Source organism: Giraffa tippelskirchi, chromosome 13 (genome assembly GCF_054371585.1).
Source record: "Giraffa tippelskirchi isolate mGirTip1 chromosome 13, T2T-mGirTip1v1.2.pri, whole genome shotgun sequence".
Lineage (NCBI taxonomy): Eukaryota > Metazoa > Chordata > Mammalia > Artiodactyla > Giraffidae > Giraffa > Giraffa tippelskirchi.
Genome location: NC_137287.1, coordinates 68,483,466 through 68,498,038, shown reverse-complemented (window position 1 = coordinate 68,498,038; position 14,573 = coordinate 68,483,466). Strand labels below are relative to the sequence as shown.

General features: G+C 41.2%; 1 protein-coding gene and 1 non-coding gene across 2 annotated transcripts in view; both read right to left on the bottom strand.

The window, feature by feature from the left end:
* Positions 1 to 14,573, bottom strand: part of LOC145532204 (uncharacterized) — a 331,653-nt gene that overhangs the window by 152,731 nt on the left and 164,349 nt on the right. The gene's annotated exons all lie outside the window — the stretch shown is intronic.
* LOC145533611 (small nucleolar RNA SNORA18) lies at positions 779 to 909 on the bottom strand. The gene has a single exon (XR_014074198.1). It is a non-coding gene; the product is annotated as a small nucleolar RNA SNORA18 (small nucleolar RNA).

Here is a 14,573-nt window from a genome sequence, read left to right as displayed (position 1 = left end):
GCAAGGGTTTTGTTTTTGGTTTGTTTGTTTTTTAAATGTGTAACACAGGCGTGATTTAAGTCAATATATTTTTAAGGGATTTTACATGATCTCATTCTTTCCACTGCCAATCACCAAGTCATAATATTCAAGATACGTATGACAGGCCTTTCCAAAAGACATTTTGCACAATCCACAACTGCCATGTCAGCCAGTCAGTACACATTTCTTTTAGATGGGCTTCTTTGATCTCCACTGGAATACAGACACACTTTGACATTCCCCATCTGTAATCTTTGGGATCCAATTTCCTCAAGAAATTTACTTTAGGACCATGTTTAGGGTCTGCAGACAGAACTGCCTGGTTCTGAATTTGACAACCTCTAAAAATGTATTACGGAGAAGGCAATGGCACCCCACTCCACTACTTTTGCCTGGAAAATCCCATGGACAGAGGAGCCTGGTAGGCTACAGTCCATGGGGTCGCTAAGAGTCGGACACGACTGAGCAACTTTACTTTCAGTTTTCCCATTCATGCACTGGAGAAGGAAATGGTAACCCACTCCAGTATTCTTGCCTGGAGAATCCCAGGGATGGCGGAGCCTGGTGGGCTGCCGTCTATGGGGTCGCACAGAGTCGGACACGACTGAAGCGACTTAGCAGCAGCAAAAATGTATTAAGTGCAAATCATATTCACCCCTAAGCTATCACATCCTAGAACAGTACAGATTGTTGGGGTATGTCAATACCTAAGATTAAAAAAAAAAGTTTGTTAGGTTTTTCATAGTTTACTTGGCAACTTTGTCTTGTAGTTCTTTCCCACAGATCGAACAGGCAGTTCTATGAGTAAAGGAAACCACATACTTACTCTACGAGGCATTTCCAACGATGTAGGTTTATTGGAAAAGCCACATTGGGATAGAACTCAACTAGATCTGCAGTTTTCATGTCTGGTACTTCCCCTGTCATTAAGCATACATACATATATTTGTAACTACATACATTGCATTTAGGGATATTACTCATTCCTGTAGGGTAAATCTGCATGTCACACCCATCAGAAGACTGGGACTTTCATTGAGTATGTCAGGCAGAGCAACAGTTCTAGAAAGCAAAACCCTGGACCCTTTATTACAGTGACAGAAAAACACACAACTTCTGCAACTGAATTTTTCTCAGCTCTGGACAAGGACATCTTCTGTCAAGATTGCATCATTTTGATTACACAGAATTTTGAACTGCCATGTGATTATCATATAAGACTATCATCTGAGACTTGATTGTCAAAAATGTGTTCATGTACCAGAAAGGGCTTCACAGGTGGAACATTTTATCCCTAAACAAATTTGAGGGCAGAGAACTCTCCTTTTTAACGGAGCAAAGAGAAATAAATGCTTTTCTGTGAAGACCCATAAATTGATAATTTACCTTAAAACTGAAGAAGGAAGATTTTACAGAAGACAGTAACTACTGAATCATTCTGTTATTAAATCAATTACTGCATCTGATTAGTTTTCCAGTAATCCTTGAAGTAGGGAAAATGTTGTTGGCAATATAGTAAAAACCTGGCAGCTCAGAAATTTAAACATTAGCAGCCATTCAGAAACAGAGGCAACAGTACAATGCAGAAGAAGCCTTTGATCTAATTACTTCCGCTAGTAAAGCCTACAATTTTTCTTCCCACTGATTTATTTATTTTCACAGCATGAGCTCAATTAATTTCTTTTTACTCAGAGGTCATGTAAATTAATATCTTCACTATAAATATTTCAAAATGTCTAACAACTATGCAAAACTTGGTTAACTCTTTGCTATCTGAAATTACATGTACAAAAAGATTACAAATACTTGGTACAGAGAAGGCACTCAAGAGAGTATTATTTAAATAGCATGATACAATTAAATCACATCAAATGACTTTAAACATTAGTCATAGTTTAGAAAGTGAGACCATATTTAGACCACGCAATAAATAATCATAAAACCATTAGATTAAATGTCAAACTAAGCAGAAAATTGTAAATGTGCCAATAATTAAGGTTTTGAATAAACAAGAGCAAATATTTAATAACTGAATATTACTGAAAATTCAGATCACTGTGAAGAAATTTTGTTTCTGCAATTTTCCCCTTTTGTATTAATTTATTTCAGTTACATGTTCTCACCAAAGTGGCCTCTATGTTTCACCTGTGAAGAAATTTTGTTTCTGCAATTTTCCCCTTTTGTATTAATTTATTTCAGCTACACGTTCTCACCAAAGTGGCCTCTATGTTTCACCTGTAGAGATGATCTCTACAAACAGAATTGACAGAAGTGACAATGTACTTTCCCCTTCAGGTGTTGCAAATAATCAGATGGCTACGTGTAAACCATGACTCAAGCTCCAGGTAATTATCTAGGTATCGGGGGGAAAAGATGATTAAGGACTATACATAGCAGATCACAGTACTTGTTTTCATAATTCAAATGAATTCATCCTAATCTGCTAAATTCTGTTTTACAGAATGAGAACCATCTTAGAGCCACTGTATCTGAAAACAGCCCTTGGAACAGAGGATCTGACATTCCATTTTATCTGCGATTCCTGCCAAATTGAGTGGTGCTACATTTTCTAACCCCTTTATCAGGCATTCCTTAGCAAAATACTTGGGAGGGAGGATTTTGGTTTCAAACTGTGAGAAATGTGTTAGGTTGGCCAAATAGTTCATTCAGGTTTGTCCATAATACCTTAACGAACTTTGTGGCCAACCCAATTGAAGGAAAGCAGTATTCAAAGAAAGCAAGCAAGTAGTATTTTTCTTCCTGTTAATTCTGGGGCATTTTATTTCTTTTCAACCTGTTTTATGGTTAACTATTCATCAAGGTCTCGACAAACACTGTGATATGTGTATGTAAAATAAGAAGGTAAAGGAAACCACCAATTTATACAAAATCATATTCCAAAAGTAGCCTGGCACAGTTGTTACACACTCAGTTTCTAATAGCTACAAATATCTGGATTTCAACTCTGTCACTCACAGGCTCCATGATCTGTAAAGCAAATGGAATAATACCACATCTCTGAGAGGGCTAGGGAGAGACACAGACAAGTAGTAGTAAAAACAAAGTGTAAAGCTCAGGGCATTGGAGGCCTGGTGCCTACTAAGCCGTCAATAAATAGCTGGGAGTACGTGCTAAGTCACTCCAGGTGTGTCAGACTCTTTACAACCCCATGGACTGCAGCCCGCCAGGCTCCTCTGTCCATAGGATTCTCCAAGCAAGAATATTGGAGTTGGTTGCCATTTCCTTCTCCAGGGGATCTTCCCAACCCAGGGATCAAACATGTCTCTTATGTCTCCTACACTGGCAGGCAGGTTCTTTACCACTAGCACCACCTGGGAAGCCCAATAAATAGCTATTGTTACTCAAAAATAATTTAGTTTTTGGACCATAGTTTATTCTTTCTCTTAGATGAGAAGTTATAAACTGTGGTTTGAATTCCATGTTAGGCTTCCAAAGCCTATTTTACTCATAATGTTTATAGCCTGGCATTCATAGTGTTATAAAACCAAACCACCAATTTCACCGAATCACCAGCCTTGACCTCATACTGTCAGCCAACTTCGCAGACCAGACTCTGCCTCTTTCAGAGCCTCCAGAAGTCTGGAGATGCATCAGGAAGAGGTGACCCTGGAGACACCAGCCAGAGCTCTATGCCTTTCCTGCAGATACATGGTCATCCCGGGTGTGGCTTTATAACCTCATGAATCTGGGTTCTTGGGAGACTTCCAGAGCTTGGCAGTGATCAGGCATCACTCTGCTGAACCAAACAAGAGCTCAGAGCCAGACCCAGGGACACTGTGTTTCTTGAGCAGTTTTATCCTCCTTGCATGCAGTGATCAGAACATTGTGGGGATCGATAAAGGTTAGTTAACTTAAAATTACAAATGGCTCCTCACAGTTGGCCTCCAATCTCTGCCATGTGCTGTGTTCATTCTCGTCTCTGAGACATGACTAGGAGCTCTCCTTTTACCTGAAATGCTCCCCCTCCATTTTCCTCTGAATAAGTCAATAATCATCCCTAAGACACAGCTCAGAGGCCACCCTCTCCCAGCACCCTTTCCAGGCTCCCCGAACGTCAGTCTTTCCATAGGGGGCCACCGTAGCACACCTTGCCCTGACCTGTCCTGCACCGTCTTTGTAGGGGCTTTCAAGCTCTCGTGTACATAGAATCATCTGGGCAGTTTGTGAAGAAAAAGTGTCCCTGGACTTCATGACCAGAGACTCTGTAACAAGCTGAGGAAGCATCTAAAAGCCTGTTCTGTTACAAGCTCCCGGAATGGTTCTGATGGAGAAGATGGCATCATGTGGGAAACAGAGCATCCAGGGAGAGATGGTTGCACTTACTGTTCTGTCCCCACCAGTGAGTACTGCTCTATCCCCAAATATTGGAGAAGGAAATGACCACCCACTCCAGTATTCTTGCCTGGGAAATCCCATGGACAGAGAAGCCTGGCAGGCTATAGTACATGGGATCACAAAGAGTCAGACACGACTGAGCAACTAAACAGCAATCTCCAAATATATTAGGTGCTCAATAAATGTTGTTTAGGGCAGTGAGGAGCTTTAAAACAAGTGGGTATTCATCTATCAACAGGTAAGTGTTTATTGAGTATGTACTAAGTATACAAGGTCCTACCAACATCAAAGCAGGTACTTGGCAAAATCCAATATGGGGCATAAGGTGCATGAAATCAAATAGAAATAAAGGAATGCAAGACTTTGCTGTTACCCTGTCACAGAGCCAGAATGTGTCAGGGTCATTTTCAGGTCAGTGGTTCTCAATTATATCCACATACTGGAATCCCCTGGGGACTTTAAAATACGGATGCCTTGACCTTCATCCCCAGAGCGTCTGAATATGTCTGGGATTGACAGTGTGCCCAAAGATGTCTAAAAAGCTGCCCAGGTGCTTCTTCTGTGTGGCCGGAGTTGATTCACTGCTGCAGGCTCACAAAGCCACTACTGGCACCTCTCCAATGACACCTAGTTTATGTCTGCCTCACTTTCCCACATCTGTTTACTGCTCTCCCCCTCTCACTTTTCACCAGATTCAAAGCTCCTTGAAGTCAGGTACCAAATCATATTCCCCTTTTATTTTCCTAGAGTGCCCAGGACAAGAGTCCATACTCAGGAGGTGCAGTATTGTGATTTATAACAAGAAATATATAGTTAGTCTTTATCCCTGTTCCTTGTGTAGAACATCTCTTGTTTCTAGTACAGACTCCTAAAACTCTTGGAATTTCCTAAGTGAGGGGAGTGATAAAGGTGTCTTGTGTTATGTTAATGGGGTGGTTTTGGAAAGCCCCTAGATCATCTAAGGTTGGGGACTGATTGCCAGCGGGCCCAACCATGTGATTTCAGAGCTGGAACTTGTAGTCCCACTCCTTAACCTCTGGAGAGGGGAGAGGGGCTGGAGGTTGAATCAACTGCCAACAGCCAGTAATTTAATTAATCATGACTATGTAAAAAAGTCTTGATACACTCCAAAAGGACAAGGTTAGGAGAGCTTCTGGGACGGTGAAAAAGTGCCAGGAGAGTGTGTGGAAGCTGTGCGACCTCCCCTGATAACTTGCTCTATGACATCTCTTCCATCTGGCTGTTCCTGAGTTATGTCCTTTTCTAATAAACCAGTAATCTCTTGAGTACACTGTTTCTCTGAGTTCTGTGAGTTCCTCTAGAAAATTAATAGAATCCAAGGAGGGAGTTTGCAGTAACCCAGGATCTACAGCCCATCAACCAGAGGTGCAGGTGACAACCTGGACTTGTGGTTGACCCCTGAAGTGTTGTAAGTATGGTTGTAATGTGAGAGTAAAGGAGAAACACAGAGGGAAGACAGAGATTTTCTTAAATAGAAAGAGAGTAGTAAAAATTTGTGGAATGAGGGAATGAGGATACCACTGGCATGGATTTAAATCTCAGCAACCATGAATGAGTTGGACCAAGAAACATTTCAAAAAACTCTAAACCACAGCATGAAAACACTGAATAAGAGCATTTAAAAAATAGTAACCAAGAACAAGCTGGCCCTTTAAGCACTAGGGAAGTTGCAGAAGAGCTTAAAATGACACAGACTCAACAGAGAAGAACAGCAGCTACAAACCAAAGGGAGCTCTTTAGGAACCTAGCATGAAAACAAACAAACAAAAAACCCCTGGACCATCAAATACTTAAACCAGAGCATGTCTGGAGGTCAGCACCATGGACAGTGGTATCTGGCTGCTGCTGCTAAGTCGCTTCAGTCGTGTCCGACTCGGTGCGACCCCACAGACAGTAGCCCACCAGGCTCCCCCATCCCTGATATCTGGAAGGCTCAATAAAGAAGGAACCAAAGGAACCACAAGAGGACTGCAGCCCTCTCTTCAAATTACCAATCTTTTATCCCAGAAAAAAACATGCAACACAAAGGATATTCTAGCTACTCCTGAGAAGAATGATTAACTTTAAGCTCCTGTGGTAAGTAAGGCCTTTCAACTAGGAGCATTTGCTATTTTATTGAAATGACAAATCTAATGTAAATAATAAAATTCTATTGTTTCTGGCCCCCTAATGAAACTTCAAGTTTCTAATCCTTTTTAAAAAGCATTTTTATTATTGCATTAGCAAATGATCATAAAATACTTCTTTTACTAGACCCTAAAGATGAAACTGAATTTTTTTTCAAATATAATAAGACAATATGAAAGAATGTTAAATCTAAATGGACTCCTCCATCACAAAATTAGGGTTTGGGTTCAGATTGGCTATCGAGGATGAGATTCACATATCAGCATATTAGAGACCCTGAGAGGCAAAGCAAAGGTAACTCATAATTTTTGAACTCTGCCTGCATACCAGAAGTGGTGAGGGATTTCCCATTAATCTCATTTAATCCTCATCAATGCCCTCTTCCTGCAGGTTTATACTGATATCCCCATTATGCACATGCAGATAGGGAGTATCAGAGAGGATGAGCAAGTTGTCTGATGTCACACAGCTGCTAAGGAACAAAGTCAGCATTTGGTCTTCTGCCTAACTCTGAAGTTTGCTTCTTCTTCTTCTTTTTTTTTTTTTTTTAAGCTACTCAGCTGTGTTACCAGGCCTGGGCAGCACACACCACTTTAATCTATGACAAATTGGATATTTCCTTTATCCACTAACTCCTAAAGGCATTATAACCCAGAATAGTACACAGATATTCAGAACTAAACTGTAGTCCATGAAAATCAATTTTATTTAAACCAACATTGAAACTATCTCATAATAAAATAACTGTACCTGCTGAGTATAATAACTAAGACAATCACTTTATATGTGGTTTAATAACCACAAGCAGCCTGAAATACAGTTTCATTAAAGCCAGAGTTAGTTTTCCTATTGGTCTCTTGCTCTTTTATTATACATGTTATATGTTATTTATACATATTCTCACCAATACAGATTAATTAACATGCAAATATGAGTATGACTTCTAAGAACTTAAAACTACTTAAAGGGTACCCAAATGATAAGGAAAAGCTGAGATTTTAATGTGAAAAAAACTAAAATACTGGAAAACATTATTTAATTTTAAAAGATATTTATTTATTTGACCATGCCAGGTCTTAGCTGTGGCTCACTGGATCTTTCATCTTCATTGCAGCATGCAGGATCTTTAGTTGTGGCATATGGGATATAATTTCTTGACCAGGGATCAAAGCTCTGTCACCTGCCTTAGGAGCATGGAGCCTTAGCCACTGGGCCACCAGGGAAATTCCTAGAAAATGTATTTTGATTAAATATCTAAAACATAATGAGTAGGGACTTTCTTGGTGGTCCAGTGATTAAGAATCCACCTCCCAATGCAGGGAACACAGGTTCAATCCCTGGTCAGGGAACTAAGATCCCACGTGCAACTAAATCCAAGCTCTAGAGCCTGCATGCCACAACTAGAGAACCTGTGTGCTGCAGCAAAGATCCCAAGTGCCACAACTAAGACCTGACACCACCAAATAAATAAATATTAAAATATATCTACAAAATAAGTTTTCATTTTCCTCTCTGTAAAAAGCATAAGATTACATCTTAAACTATGCATTACAAGGAAAATAATGTGAATTTTCTGGGCAGGTCAATTCATTTACTGCTGCTGCTAAGCCGCTTCAGTCATGTTCAACTCTGTGCTACCCCATAGACGGTAGCCCACCAGGCTCCCCTGTCCCTGGGATTCTCCAGGCAAGAACACTGGAGTGGGTTGCCATTTCCCTCTCCAATGTATGAAAGAGAAAAGTGAAAGTGAAGCCGCTCAGTCGTGTCCGACTCTTAGCGACCCCATGGACTGCAGCCCACCAGGCTCCTCCGTCCACGGGATTCTCCAGGCAAGAGGACTGGAGTGGGGTGCCATCACCTTCTCCGCAATTCATTTACATGAGCCCTTAAAAGTAGAGATCTTCGTCTAGATAGAGACAAGAGACACAATAAACGACCAGGTCAGAGGGATTCTAAGTGTGAGAAGAAGTTAAAGCTTTTACTGGCACTAGGATGGAGAGGGTAACATGATGGAAAGAGCAGAAAAAGCCCAGGATGGCCCCCAGCTGAGAGCCATTAGGGAAGCACAGTCCTACAACCACGAAGAATTGGATTTGATCAGCAACAGAATGTGCTTGAAAGCAGAAAGGAACGCAACCCTCCCAACCTTTAAGTCTCTGTGAGACTTAAAGCAGAAGACCCAGCTGAGGCATGCTGTACCATGACTCCTGCTCTATGGAACTGCAAGATAATGAATGAATGTTGTAAGTCACTAAATTTGCAGCAATTTGTTACAGCAGCAATAGAAAGTGAATACAGTATACATACCTTATATTTAAACCTGCTTAATTTGAGGAGGAGTCATTCATGGATTAGTGGCTCCGAATACATTTAAAAATCACCTCTCTCATCTTTATTTTAGGCTGTTTGGACATATGGTACATGTGCTAATTGATTTTTCAATCACCGTCATGTTTTCAGATCAAAGGATAAACTTAGCAATCTAGAGGGACTCATTCACAAAACACACATCATTACTATAAATACTCACTTCATTCTCATTCTCACAAAACTCTCTGGGAAAAACTCCCTCATTTGGCTTTTTCTAAATACCTCTCCATCCTTGTTAAGAGGCTTAAGCAATCAGATCATGATTTTGCGTCTTTAAGCATTCAAGAGACATATGATCCTGCATGATACCAACAGAATGGAAAAATAATTAACCTGAATTACTAAATGGAACAAGTTTCATAGATCTTTGATAGAGAAATAAGCAGTCAATTCTGGATGGTGACTCAATTTATCAGTCACATCAACCTTTAGAAAGCTCTTGTACTTTATAACACTAAACAACACCAATAATAAAAACAAAGAAAAAAGTTTGCCCATTTTCCACTGATCAAAAAGATTCCTGTTTTCCTTCCCCTGCCACAAGTTCCTGTAGTGTGTATGCAGCAGACAATCTATTAAGATATGACTTTATATTCTTGTTCCTGCTACTGCAATAAGATCTAGGAGAAATAAGGCAAATTTAGCTCCCTTTCTTCTAGATAAGACAAAGTCTTGAGTTTTGAGTTCAGGGTGCCCAGAAATATTAGATTTAGGAGTTGAAAACAGAAATTGCCAGAAACTTGAAAAAAAAAAAGCAAAGCCACTATCCAGGCTTTGGAGTTTATTACTAGCCAAAGAGATGGATGTGGCTTTGAGTTTAGATGGTTTAAATACCTGGAAATTAAGAGACTGGAGAGGTGCTGCAGAGCCTGCCTCTGCCCTCCCCTATTCTACTGATTGTCCATGATGTCTGATGGGATGGACAGGGAGGCTGGAACCTGAGTACAAGTGAGGCAGGGGATAGATGTCCCCTCTCCCCCAACAAGGTAAGCATTAGGAGTTGATTCCTTGTGGACAGAACTCCAAAATATCAATAGCAGGGCAATCGAGAGAGGAGGCTGGGCTGTGCCCAGATTAGACTATGTATTTGTCATTCTCAAAGTCAAGGAGCCTTTCTTGACTAGTAAATTCCTTGGAGGTCGAAAGAAGAGTGATGCTAAGTCTACCTACAGGCCTCTTCGCCGGAATCCACCCTGGCTGAGAGATTTGTGTGCACACACTGTGGTGCTGGAGAAGACTCTTGCGAGTCCCTTGGACAGCAAGGAGATCAAACTAGTCACTCCTAAAGGAAATCAATCCTGAATATTCATTGGAAGGACTGATGCTGCAGCTGAAGCTCCAGTACTTTGGCTACCTGATGTGAAGAACTGACTCCTTGGAAAAGACCCTGATGCTGGGAAAGTTTGAGGGCAGGAGGAGAAAGAGGTGACAGAGGATGAGACGGTTGGATAGCATCACTGACTCAATGGACATGAATTTGAGCAAGCTCTGAGAGCTAGTGAAGGACAAGGAAGCCTGGTGTGCTGCAGTCCACGGGGTTGCAAAGAGTCGGACATAAATTAACAGCTGAACAACAACAACATAGGAGGATCCTGAGATACACCAAATACAGATTCAGAACCAGACAAATCCAAAGGATTGGCCAAAGGAAACCCAGAAGAAATGCCCCCATAAGTGATTTAAACTACCACGAGGGTATGACTCTCTGTGTTTCCCTGTATGTCTATCCACACATACTGCATTCTATTTCTTCCTAATAAACACTTTACTTGTTTCACTACTTCCCATCTTTGTGGGAATTCTTTTCTGCAAAGCCAAAGGGCCAGAGCCGTGTCACTGACCACTGGTCTAGTGACTAGGATTTAGTGCTCTCACTGCTGAGGCCCGACCTCAAGAAGGGAAACCCTGCTTTGAGCCGCTGTAGGCTAAGGCCACTGGAGATCACAAGGAGATTGACTGACGTGAAGAATGATGCCTACTCCCACATCCAGTAGACGGGAGATGGGCCTTCTGCCTTGCAACAGACCACAACATACAGCAGTGACCACAATGGCCTACAGAGTTGGAAGTCCTTCCCCAAATTCACTAAGTCACAGAATACCATGGGACCCTTGGGCCACTATTAGGGACGGAGGCCTCCAGTAATAACTGAAACTAGGTAGCCGGCTACACTAGTCAACAGGTAGTTCAGTACAGAGACTGAACTAGATACAGAAACATACAGCAATGTGGTGGTTTTGTACACAATTGTGGAGCAAATTCATGCAGCTATATGTGTATGTGTGTATCGGCACATGGAGAGAGTATATTAAGGGAATCCAAGAAATTCTCTTGATCTATAAATAGCTATAGCTTAAATAGCTATAAAAGGAAGGAAACCGGAAAGGGCCCTGCTCCTTTCTTCAAAAGGATTTCTTGATCATTTGTGTTTGCTGATGAGGACAGGGATTTGCCAGGCACAAGCAAGATGGCAGAGAAGCTTGGAAGAGGATGCAGTAGGAGGAAGTGCTTCCATGCCTGTGACTAAAAACACAGTTCAGTGTCCCATTGGTCTGTAATGTACATGCATTTCTTTTGGGTTAGCCAACCTAGCTTGCTGCAGGCAGCCATTTAGTGTGATATCTGAACATGTGACTTTGTGCTTTATTTCTGTGACAAAGTCCAAATCAGTGCTTAGGAACTATCATGACTCTGTACGGCAGATTTGTGCTGCAAAAGGAGGAGACGGGAGCTGACACTAAACACCAGGGCATTTTTCCACTTCTAAAATCTATGTTAATTTCAGTGATGATACACTCAGGTAAATTTACTGCTTGCAATAAATCAGTTGCCCACTTATTCTCTTTGCATTAACTCTCCCTCTCTCTCACACACACTACACACACAAGCTATATACATCACACAGAGACACACGCACACACGCACCTGCAAGAAAATTAAGCCCACGAAGATACTTTATTAGTGGAAAGTCACAGCTGACTTAACTTTTAAAAGTCAGGCAATTCGAAGTTCCTTCTGCAACTTTATCTCATCTCCACCACATAAGCACACAGTGAAGCATGAAACCTAAATATGCAAGCAGAATATCTTTGCACAAAGGGGACACATTCTTGCAGTGATGACTTTGTCATTCCTTGCTCTGTATCTTTAAATGACTTCCACTAGAGTCAGCTTCTTACCCATCTCTCTTTCACCTGAACTCCTGCCATACTCAAGACAAGCACTGGGCTTAAAAGGTATATTTCATGCTAATAAGAGAGTCAAGGCCAAAAAAGAATGGCAAGAAAGGTCTCAGGCCCTATTTCCCACAGCCAACTCAGCCACCATCTGCCACATGCATGCATGCCCTTCATCATTCCTAATCCAGTCCTTTTGCAAACACCACTTACCCTATTTTCAGATGACTTCCTGGGATTTCTCTGGTGGTCCAGTGGCTAAGACTCCAAGCTCCCAATGCAGGGGGCCCAGGTTCGATCCCTGGTCAGGGAACTAGACCCCACAAGATGCAATTAAGATCCTGTGTGCCAATACTAAAGACTCAGTGCAGCAAAATAAGTAAATAAATACATTTAAAAATTATATATAAAAGAAGACGACTTCCTGACATCTTTGACAACCTCCATTTGTCACCTCCTTAGAACTTGAGATCAAAGCTCACTTCTTCCAGAAAGTCTTTTCTGATTTAATTGTTTCATCAATTCTTTCCACACGTGAGCATTCAGTTATCAAGAGAATATTCTGCCCTCGCTGACATGTAGCTTTACAAGTGAGATAAAGCACAGCTAATGTTAGAGAGAAGTTGAATGATCGTTATCATAGCAAGCAGATTAGACTTAGATGAGTCATAAGAGTAGAATTGTAGTTCATGGTATTAAATAAAATTTTTGGAATTTATTAAGAGCTCTATAGACCACAGAGCCAGGAGACCTCTGTCACTTTAACATGTGGAGATCTGTAAGAGGAGAGACGTGGGATAGATAAGCCAGCATTGAACTAGGAGTCAGGAGACATGGGTCTTTCAAAATCTTATGACTTGCTGTTTGCCTCATGTGCTACATCATTAGAATGTAAATTCCTTGCAAATGAGCTGTGTGCTCCTCTTCTCCCTGACACACACATATCCCCTATAATGCAAAATTGAGGAATCACTTATGTATACCAGGCACTCTGTAAGTATTTGTTAACCTATATTTACATATGTAGCTAGGGCCAGAAAGAGTTCTAGTGGTTTTATAAGGATATAGGCAATTTCATAAATTTATGGCCCACAGAGCTTAGAGAATTATGGAGATGACTTAGTCCAGAATTGGTATTTTTACAGAAGGACAAACCAAGGTCACAAGGGCTTATTCAAGAGCACAGCTCCAGAAAGTGACACACATGGTACAGTACTGAGTTTCCTGAACTACTGGTTCAACAACCCTCTCAAGGCCTGCATAAAAACATTTAAGGGAAAATCTGCTTCAAATCCCAAAGAAAGGCAATGCCAAAGAATGTTCAAACTACTGCACAGTTGCACTCATCTCACACATTAACAAAGTAATGCTCAAAATTCTCCAAGCTAGGCTTCAACAGTACGTGAACCATGAACTTCCAGATATTCAAGCTGGATCTGGAAAAGGCAGAGGAGCCAGAGATCAAATTGCCAAAATCTGCTGGATCATCGAAAAAGCAAGAGAGTTCCAGGAAAACATCTACTTCTGCTTTATTGACAACACCATAGCCTTTGACTGTGTGGATCACAACAAACTGTGGAAAAGTCTTCAAGAGATGGGAATACCAGACCACCTAACCTGCCTCCTGAGAAATCTGTATGCAGGTCAAGAAGCAACAGTTGGGACTGGACATGGAACAACAGACTGTTTCCAAATAGGAAAAGGAGTATGTCAAGTCCGTATATTGTCACCCTGCTTATTTAACTTATATGCAGAGTACATCAGGCAAAATGCCAGGCTGGATGAAGCACAAGCTGGAATCAAGATTGCCGGGAGAAATATCAATAAACTCAGATACATAGATGGCGCCACTCTTATGGCAGAAAGTGAAGAGGAACTAAAGAGCCTCTTGATGAAAGTAAAAGACGAGAGTGAAAAAGTTGCCTTAAAACTCAACATTCAGAAAACTAAGATCATGGCATCTGGTCCCATCACTTCATGGCAAATAGATGGTGAAACAATAGAAACAGTGACAGATCTTATTTTGGGGGGCTCCAAAATCATGGCAAATGGTGACTACAGCCATGAAATTAAAAGATGCTTACTCCTTGGGAGAAAAGTTATGACCAACCTAAACAGCATATTAAAAAGCAGAGACGTTACTTTGCCAACAAAGGTCCATCTAGTCAAGGCTATGGTTTTTCCAGTAGCCATGTATGGATGCGAGAGTTGGACTATAAATAAGGCTGAGTGACAAAGAATTGATGCTTTTGAACTGTGGTGTTGGAAAAGACTCTTGAGAGTCCCTTGGACAGCAAGGAGATCCAACCAGTCTGTCCTAAAGGAAATCAGTCCTGAATATTCATTGGAAGGACTGATGCTGAAGCTGAATCTCCAATACTTTGGCCACCTGATGTGAAGAACTGACTCATTGGAAAAGACCCTGATGCTGGGAAAGATTGAAGGTGGGAGGAGAAGGGGACGACAGAGAATGGGATGGTTGGATGGCATCGCCAACTTAGT